The following is a 16,011-nucleotide window of genomic DNA, read 5'->3' on the forward strand; positions in this document are numbered from 1 at the left end:
GGAGTGGGTAGCCATTCCCTCCTCCATGGGATCTTCCCGACCCAGGGATGTAACCTTCATCTCCTGCACTGCAGGTGGATTCTGAGCCACCCAAGGACACCTCTATTACTGTGGAGTTCATTTTAAAAATGCATGGTGTCAAAAATCACTCTTTCTGAAACAATGGAAAAAAAGACAAAACCATGAGTGTGTAAAGTTCAGTTCAGTTCAGTCGTTCAGTTGTGTCAGACTCTTTGCGACCCCATAGACTGCAGCACGTCAGGCCTCCCTGTCCATCACCAACTCCCGGAGTTTACTCAAACTCATGTCCATTGAGTTGGTGATGCCATCCAACCATCTCATCCTCTGTCACCCCTTTCTCCTCTCACCCTCAATCTTTCCCAGCATCAGGGTCTTTTCAAATGAGTCAGCTCTTCACATCAGGTGGCCAAATACTGGAGTTTCAGCTTCAACATCAGTCCTTCCAATGAGCATTCAGGACTGATTTCCTTTAGAATGGACTGCTTGGATCTCTTTGCAGTCCAAGGGACTCTCAAGAATCTTCTCCAACACCACAGTTCAAAAGCATCAATTCTTCGGCACTCAGCTTTCTTCATAGTCCAACTCTCACATCCATACATGACTACTGGAAAAGCCATAGTCTTGACTAGATGGACCTTTGTTGGCAAAGTAATGTTTCTGCTTTTTAATATGCTGTCTAGGTTGGTCATAAATTTTCCTTTTGTGTTGACTGGTTTGGTTTCCTTGCTGTCCAAGGGACTCTCAAAAGTCTTCTCCAACACCACAGTTCTAATGGTTGTTACCTATTACAATAAATGTAATTTGTTATATCCAAGGTAGTAATTTTTGACTTATGAGTACAGTAAGCTTAGTGGCAGATTATGATCACCTTTTCTCCTTTCCTCATATTACAACACATTTCTCACTCTTATTATGGGTCCGGTCTATTCATATAGTAAAAAAGAATATAGATTTTGAAAAGTTTCCCCTCATCCTGAGGACAGTTGTACTCACCCTGGAGATTCCTGGGTCCCAGTGAGATTATAGTATGGTTTGTCCTCACTTGATTCATGGTATCATGACCTACTCTCTACTTGGCAAGCTTCAACTTTTGCGTTGTTATTATTCTCAACTTAAAAATCAATATTGAGATTCCTGAGAAAGGTAAACTCAAGTTACCATATGGCCCATATACCATTTTCACTTCTAAATAAATACCCCCAAAATTGAAAACTGGTACTTAAGGACATGTATGTGCATTTTCATTAAGGCACTATTCCCAATAGCTTAAATGTCCATCAGTGGTGCAGAGATAAACAAGTTGTGATATATATCTATATAGTGGAGTATTACTTAGCCACAAAAATGAATGAAATATTGATAAGGTGAATCTTGAAAATATTATGCTCAGTGGAAGTAAGACCAAAAGCTCACCTCTTGTGTGATTTCCTTTATGTGAAATACCCAAAATAGGTAGATTCATAGAGATAGAATGTAGATTGTTGCTTGCCAAAGACTGGGGGTAGGGTGGGGCACAACTGTTTCATGGGTGTGGTGTTTTCTTTAGGGGTGATGAATATGTTTCAGAATTAGAGATGCTTATTGCACAAAACTCTGAATACACCAAGTAGTAATGAATTGCTCAGTTTTAAATGGTTCATGTTACATTTGTATATTTTGGAGATTAAGCCCTGTCTATTGCATCCAGTACTTTGGCCACCTCACGCGAAGAGTTGACTCATTGGAAAAGACTCTGATGCTGGGAGGGATTGGGGGCAGGAGGAGAAGGGGACAACAGAGGATGAGATGGCTGGATGGCATTACTGTCTCAATGGACGTGAGTCTAAGTGAACTCTGGGCATTGGTGATGGACAGAGAGGCCTGGCATGCTGAGATTCATGGGGTTGCAAAGAGTCGGACACGACTGAGCGACTGAACTGACTGACTGATTGCATCATTTGCAAATATTTTCTTCTATTCTGTAGATTGGCTTTTTTTTTTTTTTTTTTTTAATGGTCCCTTTGCTGTGCAAAAGCTTCTAAGTTTGATTAGGTCCCTTTTGTTTATTTTGTTTTTATTTCTTTTGCCTTGGGACACTGACCTAAGAAAACATAGGTACAATTTATGTCAGAGAATGTTTTGCCAATGCTCTCTTCTAGTTTTATGCTGTTTCTCTTTATTCCTCTTGAGTTTCGAGCTTCAGGTTCAGTTACCTGGAACTTAAATATGAGTTTATGACTCTCTGTGGTCATGCAAGATATGAGAACCCCAGAAAAGTTATCTAGAAGCTGTAAATACAGTGAGCACAAAGACTTTTTATTCTATTTTTTGGGAAATGCTGGATGAATCTTTTTGATCAAAAGTTGCCTTTGCTACTACTTTGTTGGGACTGTGAGGTCTAATCAAGTGATCACCACAAGTCGATGTCCTTGTACTTTACTGAGAAATGACAAGCCTGCTTTTCACTGATCTCACTAATGAAAAGTAGAAAATATTGTTTTAAAAGTACGTAAGCTTACTCACTTTTATTCTCTTATCTCAGCAGGTGGCAGTGTTTATCTTTTGGCAAATAAATTCTTTACTTACAGCTACAAATGAAGAGTCTAAAGAGTAAACTTTGTATTCTGGGTTCTTTAAAGCTCAAGCTACATGCAGCTATATAACAATGCTCAGATTGTGGTATGGCTTAAAGCATAGGACCATTTTGGCATATCTGGGGCAAATGACATATCTCATTAAACCTGATGCAGTATAGAGATGTTTTTCCATGTATTTATGAGAACACCACCCACTAAAGTGGATAAGAGATAGTTTTATTTGTTCTCTATAGATCCCTCTATTGGAAACCATGTTCTAATTATTTATTTTATAATGACATAATCTATCAAGTAAACAAACATTCAATTAGGATCAAGAAATACTTGATCAGTTTTTATGTTTTAATAAAATTGATTGTAATTTCATTGGGTCAAGAGCCCAAGAATTGTGGATATTTTGAATGTAATTATTTTAACATAATTGTAAATCGAAAGGGTCAATCTGGTTTGTGTTTGATTTTCAAAGGCAACAAAATTCTGAGACGAAAGGAACAGAGGCTATTTATTAATAAAGGAAGACCATCTGCTGTCACTTTCATTTCAGCAGGAATGAAGGACAGCAGAAACCAAGTTTCAAAGCAGAGTCAGTTTCATAGAGTAGAAAGATGAAATACAGAGATAATCTCTGATTGACAGGTTCTTTATTAAGGCGGCAGCTTCAGGGTGACTTTCTAACTGGTTTTCAGGTATATCTGGCAGAATTTCATGGGCTACAATGGACAAGAAAGCAGTTTGAAGACATTTTTAAAGAAGGAAGGATTACTCAGTGTCATGGGTGGAGGATTTTCTGTAGAGGCCTTGGGTGCTTTGTGGCCATTAAACTGTCATGAAGGTTCTTATTTGATGGTAGAGGTGGGGCAGCTGCCATGACAGCCGGTTTCTCAAGAGTGACAGTATTTTGGTGATTAAAAATGTAGACTCTGCAATCAAAGAATATTAGAAGGGATAGGGTACCCACTCCAGTATTCTTGGGTTTCCCTTGTGGCTCAGCTGGTAAAGAATTTGCCTGCAATGCGGGAGACCTGGGTTCGATCCCTGGGTTAGGAAGATCCCCTGGAGAAGGGAAAGGCTACCCACTCCAGTATTCTGGCCTGGGGAATGCTATGGACTCTATAGTCCATGGGGTCACAAAAAGTTGGACATGACTGTGTGGTTTTCATTTTCACTGCAACCAAAATGTCTGTTTTAATATCCTGCTCAAATACTTCCTTGATTTGGGACCTTGAGATTTCAAACACTCCTTGACTCCATTTTCTCATCTATAAAACGGGACTGATAATAGTGTGTGGGGAGTTTGTGAGGATTAAATAAGTTAATAGATACATGAAGAACTTGGAAGGAAAGCTATGACAAGCCTAGACAGCATATTAAAAAGCAGAGACATCTCCTTGCCTACAAAGGTCCATACAGTCAAGGCTATGGTTTTTCCAGTTGTCATGTATGAATGTGAAACTTGGACTGTAAAGAAGGCTGAGTGTTGAAGAATTGATGCTTTCAAATTGTGGTGCTGGAGAAGACTCAAGAGTCCCTTGGACAAGGAGATAAAGCCAGTGAACCCTAAAGGAAATCAACCCTGAATATTCACTGGAAGGACTGATGCTGAGGCTAAAACTCCAATACTTTGGCCACCTGATGTGAAGAGCCACTCATTGGAAAAGATCCTGATGCTGGAAAAGATTGAAGGCAAAAGGAGAAGCAGGTGGCAGAGGATAAGATGGTTGGATAACATCATTGACTCAGTGGACATGAACCTGAGCAAACTCTGGAAGATACTGAAGGACAGCAAAGCTTGGTGTGCTGCAGTCCATGAGGTTGCAAAGAGTCAGACACGACTTATCAACTGAACAACAACAGCAACAGAACTTGATACATCATAAATATTCAATTAATGAATAGCTAATATTATTTGCATACAAGGCTTCAGTGGCTTGGATTTAAAGGACTTAAGACCAGAGAAAGAATTCACATATTCAAGGCAGATTTTCTCATGAATTTATTATGATTTGGAATATCTCTGCAATAGATATTCAAAACCTCCCAATCTATGTTATCCTAGGAAACTGATAGGGAGTAAGATAAATGCAGCGAGTATCAGTGTCCATCTCTCATAAATTCTTATGGACTGAGGCATGAGAATAAAGTTTTGGTTCAGATTAATACACATGTAGTGATCATGGCTCTTAATTAGCCCAGTGTTTCAGTATTTTCCTCCTTTTGCAAAGCTGCGACCTTCTAAGTAAAGCCTCATCCAGCCCTCACGGCCACGGGAATCACTACTGAAGAGGAGGAAAATGCCATTAAGTGAAATTTTAAAATTCTTCTTGAAGTTATCCTCTTGGTTTTTGAGAAAAGATGTTTTTATTAGAAAATTTATCAAATACTTCTTAAAAATATCTTAAAGGTGGCAATATTCCCCAAGGTGTTCTGATGTGCCTATTAAAATTCCAGTGATTCCTACATATTGGAGAAATTGACAAATGCCCCTAAATTTGAGTTTTAATTACTCACAGTGTCAATCAAAGACTGATGCTGAAACTCCAATACTTTGGCCACCTGATGCGAAGAGCTGACTCATTGGAAAAGACCCTGATGCTGGGAAAGATTGAGGGCAGAAGGAGAAGGGGATGACAAAGGATGAGATGGTTGGATGGCATCATCAACTCAATGGACATGAGTTTGAGCAAGCTCTGGGAGATGAAGGACAGGGAAGCCTGGCTTGCTGTAGTCCATAGGGTCACAAAGAGTCAGACATGACTTAGCGACTGAACAACAGTGTCAATCAATCAAAGAAGCTAGCACCTCTTCAGTAAGGGTGATCACAGACACACTTTCCTTTGGCACCTCCAGGGCATCGACCTGTAATATTTTGGGTGCAGGCTTACACCGCATGTGTAATGATCCCCTTGGAATCTCTTGTGGTGTGGTTCCTGCTTTAGTATTTTTCTTCATCTTATACACCTTATTATTTGCAAGTATTTCTAGGACACACTCTCATCCTTAATTATGGAAAGAGCAATCCAAGGGGGAATGCCTGAATTTCTGCTCCGTATGCATGTGGTTTTCCCCTGTTTTCCCAGAGGAGTGTATATTCCTGGAGTGGAGGATGACACTGGGTTTTTTCCCCCCAGGCAAGAGGAGACTTGTTTTCTAGGTGTGCCTGAGGCTAAAGAACGTGAACAATTCTCTTCTAGAGTAGAAAATCTCCATTGTTAAGTAGAGTAGCAGCTACAGCTATTACCTCTTGGGTTATTACCAGGAATAAACAATTAGGTTGCATCATATAAAATTTTGACAGATTTCGATTTACAAAAATTTTCATGTGGTTCAACCTAATACATTGCTGTATACGTGCAGGTTGAGAGATTTTTTTGCTTCAGGTTTGTCCTCAAACAGATCCTTGATAGTGACCCACAACCATTATTGCATCCTTGTGTCCTCCCCCTGCAGAGATGATGGGGTTCAAACAAAGGCTGATGATACTTTGACCTACATAATCATGGTAGAGAAAACCCACTTAAGATGGCATATGGCAAACAGAATGGACTTGGGAATAAGACCATGTTCAACTGATTATTCTATTCTTATGAGCAAGTAATTTTACCTTTCTGAGTCTGTTTGCTTATCTATAAAATGGAAAGACAATAATAGAATGAAATTAGACAATACACACGGAGAAAAACCAGCCCAAGGCTTGTGGTGTATTTGGTATGTAATGTATGTCCTTGACCTTCAATTTCCCCTTTGAGAATGGAGTCAGTGCTGACTCCTGTGTTGAAAAAGGGATCTTGCACGAACTGTCCTTGGAGAGAGCAAGGACAGCCTCTCTGCCTTTCTGAAGGTCTTTGCCCACATTTTCACGTAGAGATGTCCCGTGTAAATGTGCTTCTCTCAGCCACTCAGGTTTTGCTGACTCCCTTGGGAAAAACAGGTGGCCTATATTTAGAATAGCTTCAGCTGTTAAGCATTTGAGTGAATGCCTACAAGTGTTAATCAAAAAGTGTTTTAAGCATTGGTTCTATGTAAAGATATTGTTTCAGACAATGTTCTAAATATCTGGAGGATCTGTTTAGATTGGTTTGAAGGAGGAGGATAAAAATAGAAGTATATGAATATATATCTGAAAGCAAGTCTTTTTAGAGGGAATTCAGTTGTTGCAAAATATACATTATAAAATATAGAAATAATTTCAATAAATAAGTCATATTAGGTTTCATCTTCAATATTTAACAGTCCAGTGAGGTAAGGAATGTCATGTCAGACATTCATAGAATTCACTGCATAAAGAAGAAATACTGATTTCTTATTCTTATATTCCAAGGCATCTATGAGTTGGCCCTAACCTACATTTCTGGCCTAATCTTCCCTGCTACCCTACATCTCAGGCTGAATTGTTTTCTCTCAAAATTTGTATTTTGAAGTCCTAATCCACTTCAGAATGTAATTAGAATGAAATTGTACTTGGAGATAAAATCTCTATAGAGGTGATGAAATAAAGGTCTTTAGGATTGTCCCTCATCCATTCTGGTGTCCAAAGAGCAAATTTGGATATACAAAGAAACACCAGGGCTGTGGTGCAAAAAGTAAAGACCACATGAGGACACAGCAGGAAGATTTTTGTCTGTAGAGCTGATCTTGGACTTCCAGCCTCCAGAACTGTGAGAAACAATTTTCTGTTGTTGAAAGTATCCAGTCAACGGTGTTTTCTTATGGCAGCCTGAGCAGATGATACACCAGATTAACTAGACTACTCACCAGATCTCATATACCAGACTTTCCTTTCTCTGTGATTTCTCTATTACCTACTCTCTTAACCCATTTGGTCTGTTATAAAAGAATACTATAGAGTCAGTGGCTTGTAAACAACAGAATTTTCTGGTTCACAGATGGCCGTTTTTCTTACTGTGTCCTCACAGGGCAAAAGGGCCAAGGGAGCCCTTTGGGGTTGCTTTTGTAAGGGCACTAATGTCTTGATGAGGGTTCTACCCTTATGATCTAATTACCTTTTAAAGGACTTACCACCTAGTGTCACATCAGGGGTTAATTTTCAAAACATGAATTTTGGGGGAACACAAACATTCAGTCTACAGCATTTACCATAAAATGCTGTGAGTAAATGGGTAAGTAATTTACCATTATGGAGAAGGCAATGGCACCCCACTCCAGTACTCTTGCCTGGAAAATCCCATGGACGGAGGAGCCTGGTAGGCTGCAGTCCATGGGGTCTCAAAAAGTCAGACATGACTGAGTGACTTCCCTTTCACTTTTCACTTTCATGCATTGGAGAAGGAAATGGCAACCCACTCCAGTGTTCTTGCCTGGAGAACCCCAGTGACGGGGGAGCCTGGTGGGCTGCTGTCTATGGGGGTCACACAGAGTCAGACACAACTGAAGTGACTTAGCAGCAGCAGCAGCAGCAGCAATTTACTATAAATAGGTAAGTAAGTTACCCATTTACTTATCCTAAGATTCCTCTTCTTATATCTCTAGCTAGGAATTCCCCCCTCCAATGCTTCGTATATTCCTCAGATACATTTTTTCTCTTGAATTCTCCTCTCCTACCCACCCTTACTCCTCCAAGGTGGAAAAGATCTTCCTCTCAATTCCGTTCATGCATGTCTATTTTATAATTTTAAATCATATTATTCTGGAAAATAAAGACCAGAATTTCCAGAACTTGCTGGAGTTGAAAAAGATCAAGAGACCATGGGACCATTGAGGTAATTTTGGCTTTTTATTAGGATGAAAGAGGCTTATGCCTGATTTTAGACTGAGGAAATGATTCCAGTAAAGAAATAAAGGTTGAAAAATTAAAAGAAAAAAATTTGTATTTTTTGGAACCGTTATTATTTTTTTAATTTACTTTTTGGTTGCACCGCGTCTTCATTGCTGCATGCCGGCTTTCTCTAATTATGGCAAATGGAGGCTACGCTTCATTGAGATGTGTGCATTCTCACTGCAATGGGTTCTCTTGTTGTGGAGCACAGGCTCTACGCACAGGGGCTCAGGAGTTGTGGCTCTTGGGTTCTAGAGCACAGGCTCAGTAGCACACGGGCACATGGGCTTAGTTGTTCTGTGGCATGTGGAATCTTTCTGGCCAGGGATTGAACCTGTGTCCCCTCCATTGGCAGGCGGATTCTTATCCACTGCACCACTAGGGAAGTCTTGGAACCAGTTATAAAAGATGACAGAGGAGATGGTCAAAGAACAGAGGGAAGAGCTGACAATGAAAGGAGGGCCAGCTCATGTTCTGAGACTGGAAGAGGGATATGAGAAAGAGAATTGTCTTGCTTCTTTCATGGTTTATTTCAAAACTGGTCAACCACTTGTAAAAGAATGAAACTAGAGCACTTTCTAACACCATACACAAAAATAAACTCAAAATGGATTAAAGATCTAAACGTAAGACCAGAAACTATAAAACTCCCAGAGGAGAACATAGGCAAAACACTCTCTGACATACATCACAGCAGGATCCTCTATGACCCACCTCCCAGAATATTGGAAATAAAAGCAAAAATAAACAAATGGGACCTAATTAAACTTAAAAGCTTCTGCACAACAAAGGAAACTATAAGCAAGGTGAAAAGGCAGCCTTCAGAATGGGAGGAAATAATAGCAAATGAAGCAACAGACAAACAACTAATCTCAAAAATATACAAGCAACTCCTACAGCTCAATTCCAGAAAAATAAATGACCCAATCAAAAAATGGGCCAAAGAACTAAATAGACATTTCTCCAAAGAAGACATACAGATGGCTAACAAACACATGAAAAGATGCTCAACATCGCTCATTGTCAGAGAAATGCAAATCAAAACCACTATGAGGTACCATTTCACGCCAGTCAGAATGGCTGCGATCCAAAAGTCTACAAGCAATAAATGCTGGAGAGGGTGTGGAGAAAAGGGAACCCTCTTACACTGTTGGTGGGAATGCAAACTAGTACAGCCACTATGGAGAACAGTGTGGAGATTCCTTAAAAAACTGGAAATAGAACTGCCTTATGATCCAGCAATCCCACTGCTGGGCATACACACTGAGGAAACCAGAAGGGAAAGAGACATGTGTACCCCAATGTTCATCGAAGCACTGTTTATAATAGCTAGGACATGGAAGCAACCTAGATGTCCATCATCAGATGAATGGATAAGAAAGCTGTGGTACATATACACAATGGAGTATTACTCAGCCATTAAAAAGAATTCATTTGAATCAGTTCTAATGAGGTGGATGAAACTGGAGCCTATTATACAGAGTGAAGTAAGCCAGAAAGAAAAACACCAATACAGTATTCTAACGCATATATATGGAATTTAGAAAGATGGTAACAATAACCCTGTGTACGAGACAGCAAAAGAGACACTGATGTATAGAACAGTCTTATGGACTCTGTGGGAGAGGGAGAGGGTGGGATGATTTGGGAGAATGGCATTGAAATATGTGTAATATCATATATGAAACGAGTTGCCAGTCTAGGTTCGATGCACGATACTGGATGCTTGGGGCTGGTGCACTGGGATGACCCAGAGGGATGGTATGGGGAGGGAGGAGGGAGGAGGGTTCAGGATGGGGAACACATGTATACCTGTGGCAGATTCATTTTGATATATGGCAAAACCAATACAATATTGTAAAGTTAAATAAAATAAAATTTTAAAAAAATCCTTGAGTTTATAAGCTCTTGAGCCATAATTCCTTCACCCATTATGCTGGATCTGTGACATCAGTGGTTTTTATATTTCATTCAGCCTTAGTGTTTCTATGTCTACAATGGGTAAAATCATTACTGTCATTAAACAGTTAAATCGGTCACACCCATAAAGTACTTAGCACAAAATCTAACCAAAGTGATCATCAATAAAAATAAATCTTATTACTGTTGTCAATGCCTAAGCACCAGGGACATGCCTGTAGTTGAACAAACTGGATTGATTGTTCCTTGGAGGAAGAAGACACTCTCGTGGGGAACCATGGATCAGTTCAGAAAAAGAATGCTAGAAAGGATTGATTATAAAATATGGGCTTGTATTAGGTTCTTTTGGAAAGTATTAAAGGACTTTTCTCTGGATTAGATGCTGTCAGGAAGTGAGTGTGATTCATCAGTGAAGTTGCTCAGTCATGTCTGTTTGTGATCCCATGGACTGTAACCTGCCAGGATCCTCTGTCCATGGGATTTTCCAGGCAAGAATACTGGATTGTGTTGCCATTTCCTTCTCCAGGGGATCTTCCCAGCCCAGGGATTGAACCCAGGTCTCCTGCACTGCAGGCAGACTCTTTACCATCTGAGCCAGCAGGGAAGCCCCATAAGTGTGATTGGGTATCTTCAAAACTTTTATGCAAGACTAAAGTTGTCATTGGTAAAGGAGTAGCTGCTGCTTATATTAACTAAAAGAGGGGGATGTTTGATTTACTACATTTTTGTGGCTTGAATAATGCTTATATTTTGTGTTCAGACAAAATGGAGTGGTGTTGTTTCGTCTTGATCCATCCTGTTAGGGAAGTTAAAGTAGTCCTGTTCAGGCTTCAGGAACAAGAAAGCAGAGGAGGCCTCTGATCTTCCTTCTGCCCGGCCTGGACACTACCCTGACCATGTGCCGGCTCCAAGTGCATCTATGGACACCACTAAGTCCAGGCGAACTGTAGATAAGATAGGGAGCGGGTCTTGGAGGTGTTGAGCCCTTGGAGGAGGTCTGGCCAACCAAGCCCAGTGTTTAGCAACATCCTAGGACTGGCAAGATAAACAGCACTGTTAAAAGATTAACCTAAAACCAGAGCTGCAGTTTTCTCACAAACTGCTGATGGTATCAGTTTGCAGCCTGGGATGGTAAGTGGGAACTCCCCAAAATGCAATTATGAAGTCTCACCCACAGAGCAGACGTGCTGCCTGGGACTGTTTCCCGATTGGGACACCAGATTGCTGTTACACGGGACTTCCCAGCATTATTTGTAGTCTGGATACTAGCCAGCCCCAATTAGGTGATGTATCTGCTGTTCTATTTCTCTCTCTTGTTAATGATTATTCACTGAAAGTAAGAGAGATAATTCTCTATTAGATATTGCTTCTCTTTTCTTCTGCTAAGTCACCTCAGTCATGTCTGACTCTGTGCGACCCCACAGACAGCAGCCACCAGGCTCCCCCGTCCCTGGGATTCTCCAGGCAAGAATACTGGAGTGGGTTGCCATTTCAGTTAGATAATTCTCTATTAGATATTGGAATTGTTTATTTGTGTATGAGTGATTTGTTTTGGTAACGAATCCTTGGAACCTGAAACAAAAGTTAAAACTTTCAGCAAGGAGAGGGTGTGGAGAAAAGGGAACCCTCTTACACTGTTGGTGGGAATGCAAACTAGTACAGCCACTATGGAGAATGGTGCAGAGATTCCTTAAAAAACTGGAAATAGAACTGTCATACAACCCAGCAATTCCACTGCTGGGCATACACACCGAGGAAACCAGAATTGAAAGAGACACATGTACCCCAATGTTCATCGCAGCACTGTTTACAATAGCCAGGACATGGAAGCAACCTATATGTCCATTGGCAGACAAAGGATAAGAAAGCTGTGGTACATATATACAGTGGAATATTACTCAGCTATTAAAAAGAATGCATTTGAATCAGTTCTAATGAGGTGGATGAAACTGGAGTCTATTATACAGAGTGAAGTAAGTCAGGAAGAAAAACACCAATACAGTATATTAACGCATATATATGGAATTTAGAAAGATGGTAATGATGACCCTATATGCGAGACAGCAAAAGGGTCACAGATGTAAAGAACAGACTTTTGGACTCTGTGGGAGAAGGTGAGTGTGGGATGATTTGAGAGAATAACACTGAAACATGTATATTACCATATGTGAAATAGATCATCAGCTCAGGTTAGATGGATGAGGGAGGGTGCTCAGGGCCAGTGCTCTGGGATGACCCTGAGGGATGGGATGGGGAGGGAGAGTCAGGATGGGGAACACATGTACACTCATGGCTGATTCATGTCAGTGTATGGCAAAAACTACTACAATATTATAAAGTAATTAGCCTCCAATTAAAGTAAAAAAAAAAAAAAAAAAGAATCCGCCTGCCAATGCAGGAGATTCAGGTTCAATACCTGGGTTGGAAGATCCCCTGGAGAAGAAAATGACAACCCACTCTAGTATTCTCATATAATCTTATGGACAGAAGAGTCTGGTGGGCTATAATCCATGAGGTCACAAGAGTCAGACATGACTTAGTGACTAAACAACAATTAAGGTTCCAGCATTTGAACTTATTGTAACATCATCAAGTAAGCAAATTACAGTTCCTTATTATGCTTCTTTCTCTCTTTCTTCTACCTTGTATTCATCAAAATATAGTCACATGTATAAGTTTAAAAAAAAACTATATATATATACATACATACATACATACATAAAATTCCTGTTACAAAAAAAAACCTTTCAGCAAAACACATCCTGAGCACAGAGTGGCCTTTTCCAATGTTGATGTCCTGTGGAGTTATGAGAACCGCAAGGCCTGGCTGTATTAGGCAGTAGCAACACCAAGACCTTGCTGATCAGTGCCTAACGACCTTGGTTCCTGTAGGGCATCTGCAGAGAATGAGGCACTTAGAGACTGAGATGAATGTTGATGATCTTTTTTTTGGTAATCACTGAAGAGAATCACAAAGGGATGATGGGCAACACTGAAAGTCAAGGTCAGAGACCACGGATTTGCTGTAGTCACTTGCATTGTGCTTGTGTGATTCTCATCCTTGGTGCTTGGCCACCCAGCACAGGTATGAAGAAGGGACATTCCGACACTGGTCCTGGCCTGGGGTTTTCAGAGAGACCAGGATAAAAGAACAGGAGTTCAAACTTGAGAGTGAAGGTGAGAAGAATTCTGTTGGTTTGCTGTGAGATATGGGCAATGCAATGAATAACGACAGACGATGAAGGAATTAACCACCAAGAGAAAGGGGAAATGGAAAGTCTTTTAGAGGACTTTCTGAGTAGAAATTCTTCTGGGTTTTGAGACGGTCTTTGACTGGAAAGAATCCAGGACGTTGGAAATGAAGGGGTTGGGAAACACAAAAGCTGAAAGCCTGCAGTGCAAAAGAAACTAAGCAAATAGACTTTAAAGTCTTTCTGGGCCATTTTGGATTTGTCAGAACTTCTGCCTCTATCAAGACAGGATGCAGGCACAGTGACAAGTATCCTGCCACCATGACCCTCACCTTTCCCTCATCTGATAGAGGATATTCTCTCATATCCCATTTTAGAATCTGTTCCACTTCACGTGAAGATGATACCTTTTGGCACTGCCTCCATGTTGCGGTTTGCAGCATGGTTTCTGAAGCAGCTTTGTCACTGCCCTGTGTTTCAGATATTTTTATGTTGGACAACTTTATTTTTGCCTCTTCTCCCTAAGGCTCTAGTACAAGTTCAAGGACGGGGAAAATCTAGTAAGCACATACTCACAGTTTTTACAAAACCCGTCTCCTCTATCAGAAACAAATTGTCTTTGGAATAAACCTCAAAGCCCTTGGAAAGCTGACTCTTAGGACCTTAGTCATGCCTGGAATGATTTGCAACCTCAGGAGAGCATCTCACGGCCTCTCAAGCTGCTTCCACTTTCAGAAGAAGGTTTTTCTTCAACTCGAGCTTCTCTGGAGTGTGGTGTGGTGAATGTGTTAGTCGCTTAGCTGTGTCTGAGTCTTTGCAGCTCCATGAATTTTGTATCCCACCAGGTTCCTCTGTCCATGGGATTCTCCAGGCAAGAATACTGGAGTGGGTTGCCATTCCCTTCTCCAGGGGATCTTCCTGACCCAGGGACTGAACCTGGGTCTCCTGCATTGCAGGCAGATACTTTATGGTCTGAGCTACCAGGGAAGCCCTGGTATGATAGATTTCTCTAAATAGGTAATGATTGATTGATTATTGAGCCATGAAATTAAAAGATGCTTACTCCTTGGTAGGAAAGTTATGACCAACCTAAACAGCATATTCAAAAGCAGAGACATTACTTTGCCAACAAAGGTCCGTCAGTCAAGGCTATGGTTTTTCCAGTGGTCATGTATGGGTGTGAGAGTTGGACTATAAGGAAAGCCGAGTGCTGAAGAATTGATGATTTTGAACTGTGGTGTTGGAGAAGACTCCTGAGAGTCCCTTGGACTGCAAGGAGATCCAACCAGTCCATTCCTAAAGGAGGTCAGTCCTGGGTGTTCACTGGAAGGACTGATGTTGAAGCTGAAACTCCAATACTTTGGCCACCTGATGCGAAGAACTGACTCATTTGAAAAGACCCTGATGCTGGGAAAGATTGAGGGAAGGAGGAGAAGGGGACGACAGAGGATGAGATGGTTGGATGGCATCACCGACTCAATAGACATGGGTTTGGGTAGACTCCAGGAGTTGGTGATAGACAGGGAGGCCTGGCGTGCTACCTTTCATGGCGTCGCAAAGAGTTTACATGACTGAGAGACTGAACTGAACTGAACTGATTGATTAATAGAGTGAATTAAGACTGCTGTGGCTAATTACTTTAATGCTGATTTTCAAATGATGCTTTGTGGGACATTAACTGTTCTTTAGAGGAGGAAGCAAGGGGCTGAGCACACAGAACTGTGTCCTCTGCATGTTTCTTTAACCAGAGGAGCTTCGTTAAAAAACAGGATCACACAGAGAACAGACTTATGGCTGCAAAAGGGGAGGCCAGAGGAGGCAGGGAAGATTTGGGAGTTTGGGATTAGTATTGTATATAGGATAGGTAAACAACAAGGTCTTACTATATAACACAAGGACTATATTTAATATCCTGTAACAAACCATAATGGAGAAGGAAATGGCAACCCACTCCAGTATTCTTGCCTGGAGAATTCCATGGACAGAGGAGCCCGGTGGGCTACAGTCCATGGAGTTGCAAGAGTTGGACATGACTTAGCTATTAAATCATCATTATCATCAGTAAACCATAAAGGAAAATAATTTTATAAAACACTTTCTTCCTGATTTTCACCTACAAGTAAAGTATATTTGGAGAAGTGAAGTGCAGTGAAAGTCGTTCAGTTGTGTCCAACTCTTTTTGATCCCATGGACTATACAGGCCATTCTCCAGGCCAGCATACTGGAGTGGGTAGCTGTTCCCTTCTCCAGGGGATCTTCCCAACCCAGGAATTGATCCAGGGTCTCCTGCATTGCAGGTGGATTCTTTACCAACTGAGCTATCAGGGAAGCATTTGGAGAAAGGTTTTATAATCTCTAAGGGAGAGAGAGAGCTCATCAGGTGGAGAATACAGTTCTGCATTTAATCATGAAAGACTGGCCATGATCTATTGCTTTAAACTCACATTGATCTGTTTGCTTACATGATTTCTTTGTGTAGTTCAACTGATCTAATATGCCATACAGCTGATCTCAGTATGCCACATCCAAT

Source organism: Bos indicus x Bos taurus, chromosome 2, assembly GCF_003369695.1.
Source record: "Bos indicus x Bos taurus breed Angus x Brahman F1 hybrid chromosome 2, Bos_hybrid_MaternalHap_v2.0, whole genome shotgun sequence".
NCBI classification, from domain to species: Eukaryota; Metazoa; Chordata; class Mammalia; order Artiodactyla; family Bovidae; genus Bos; species Bos indicus x Bos taurus.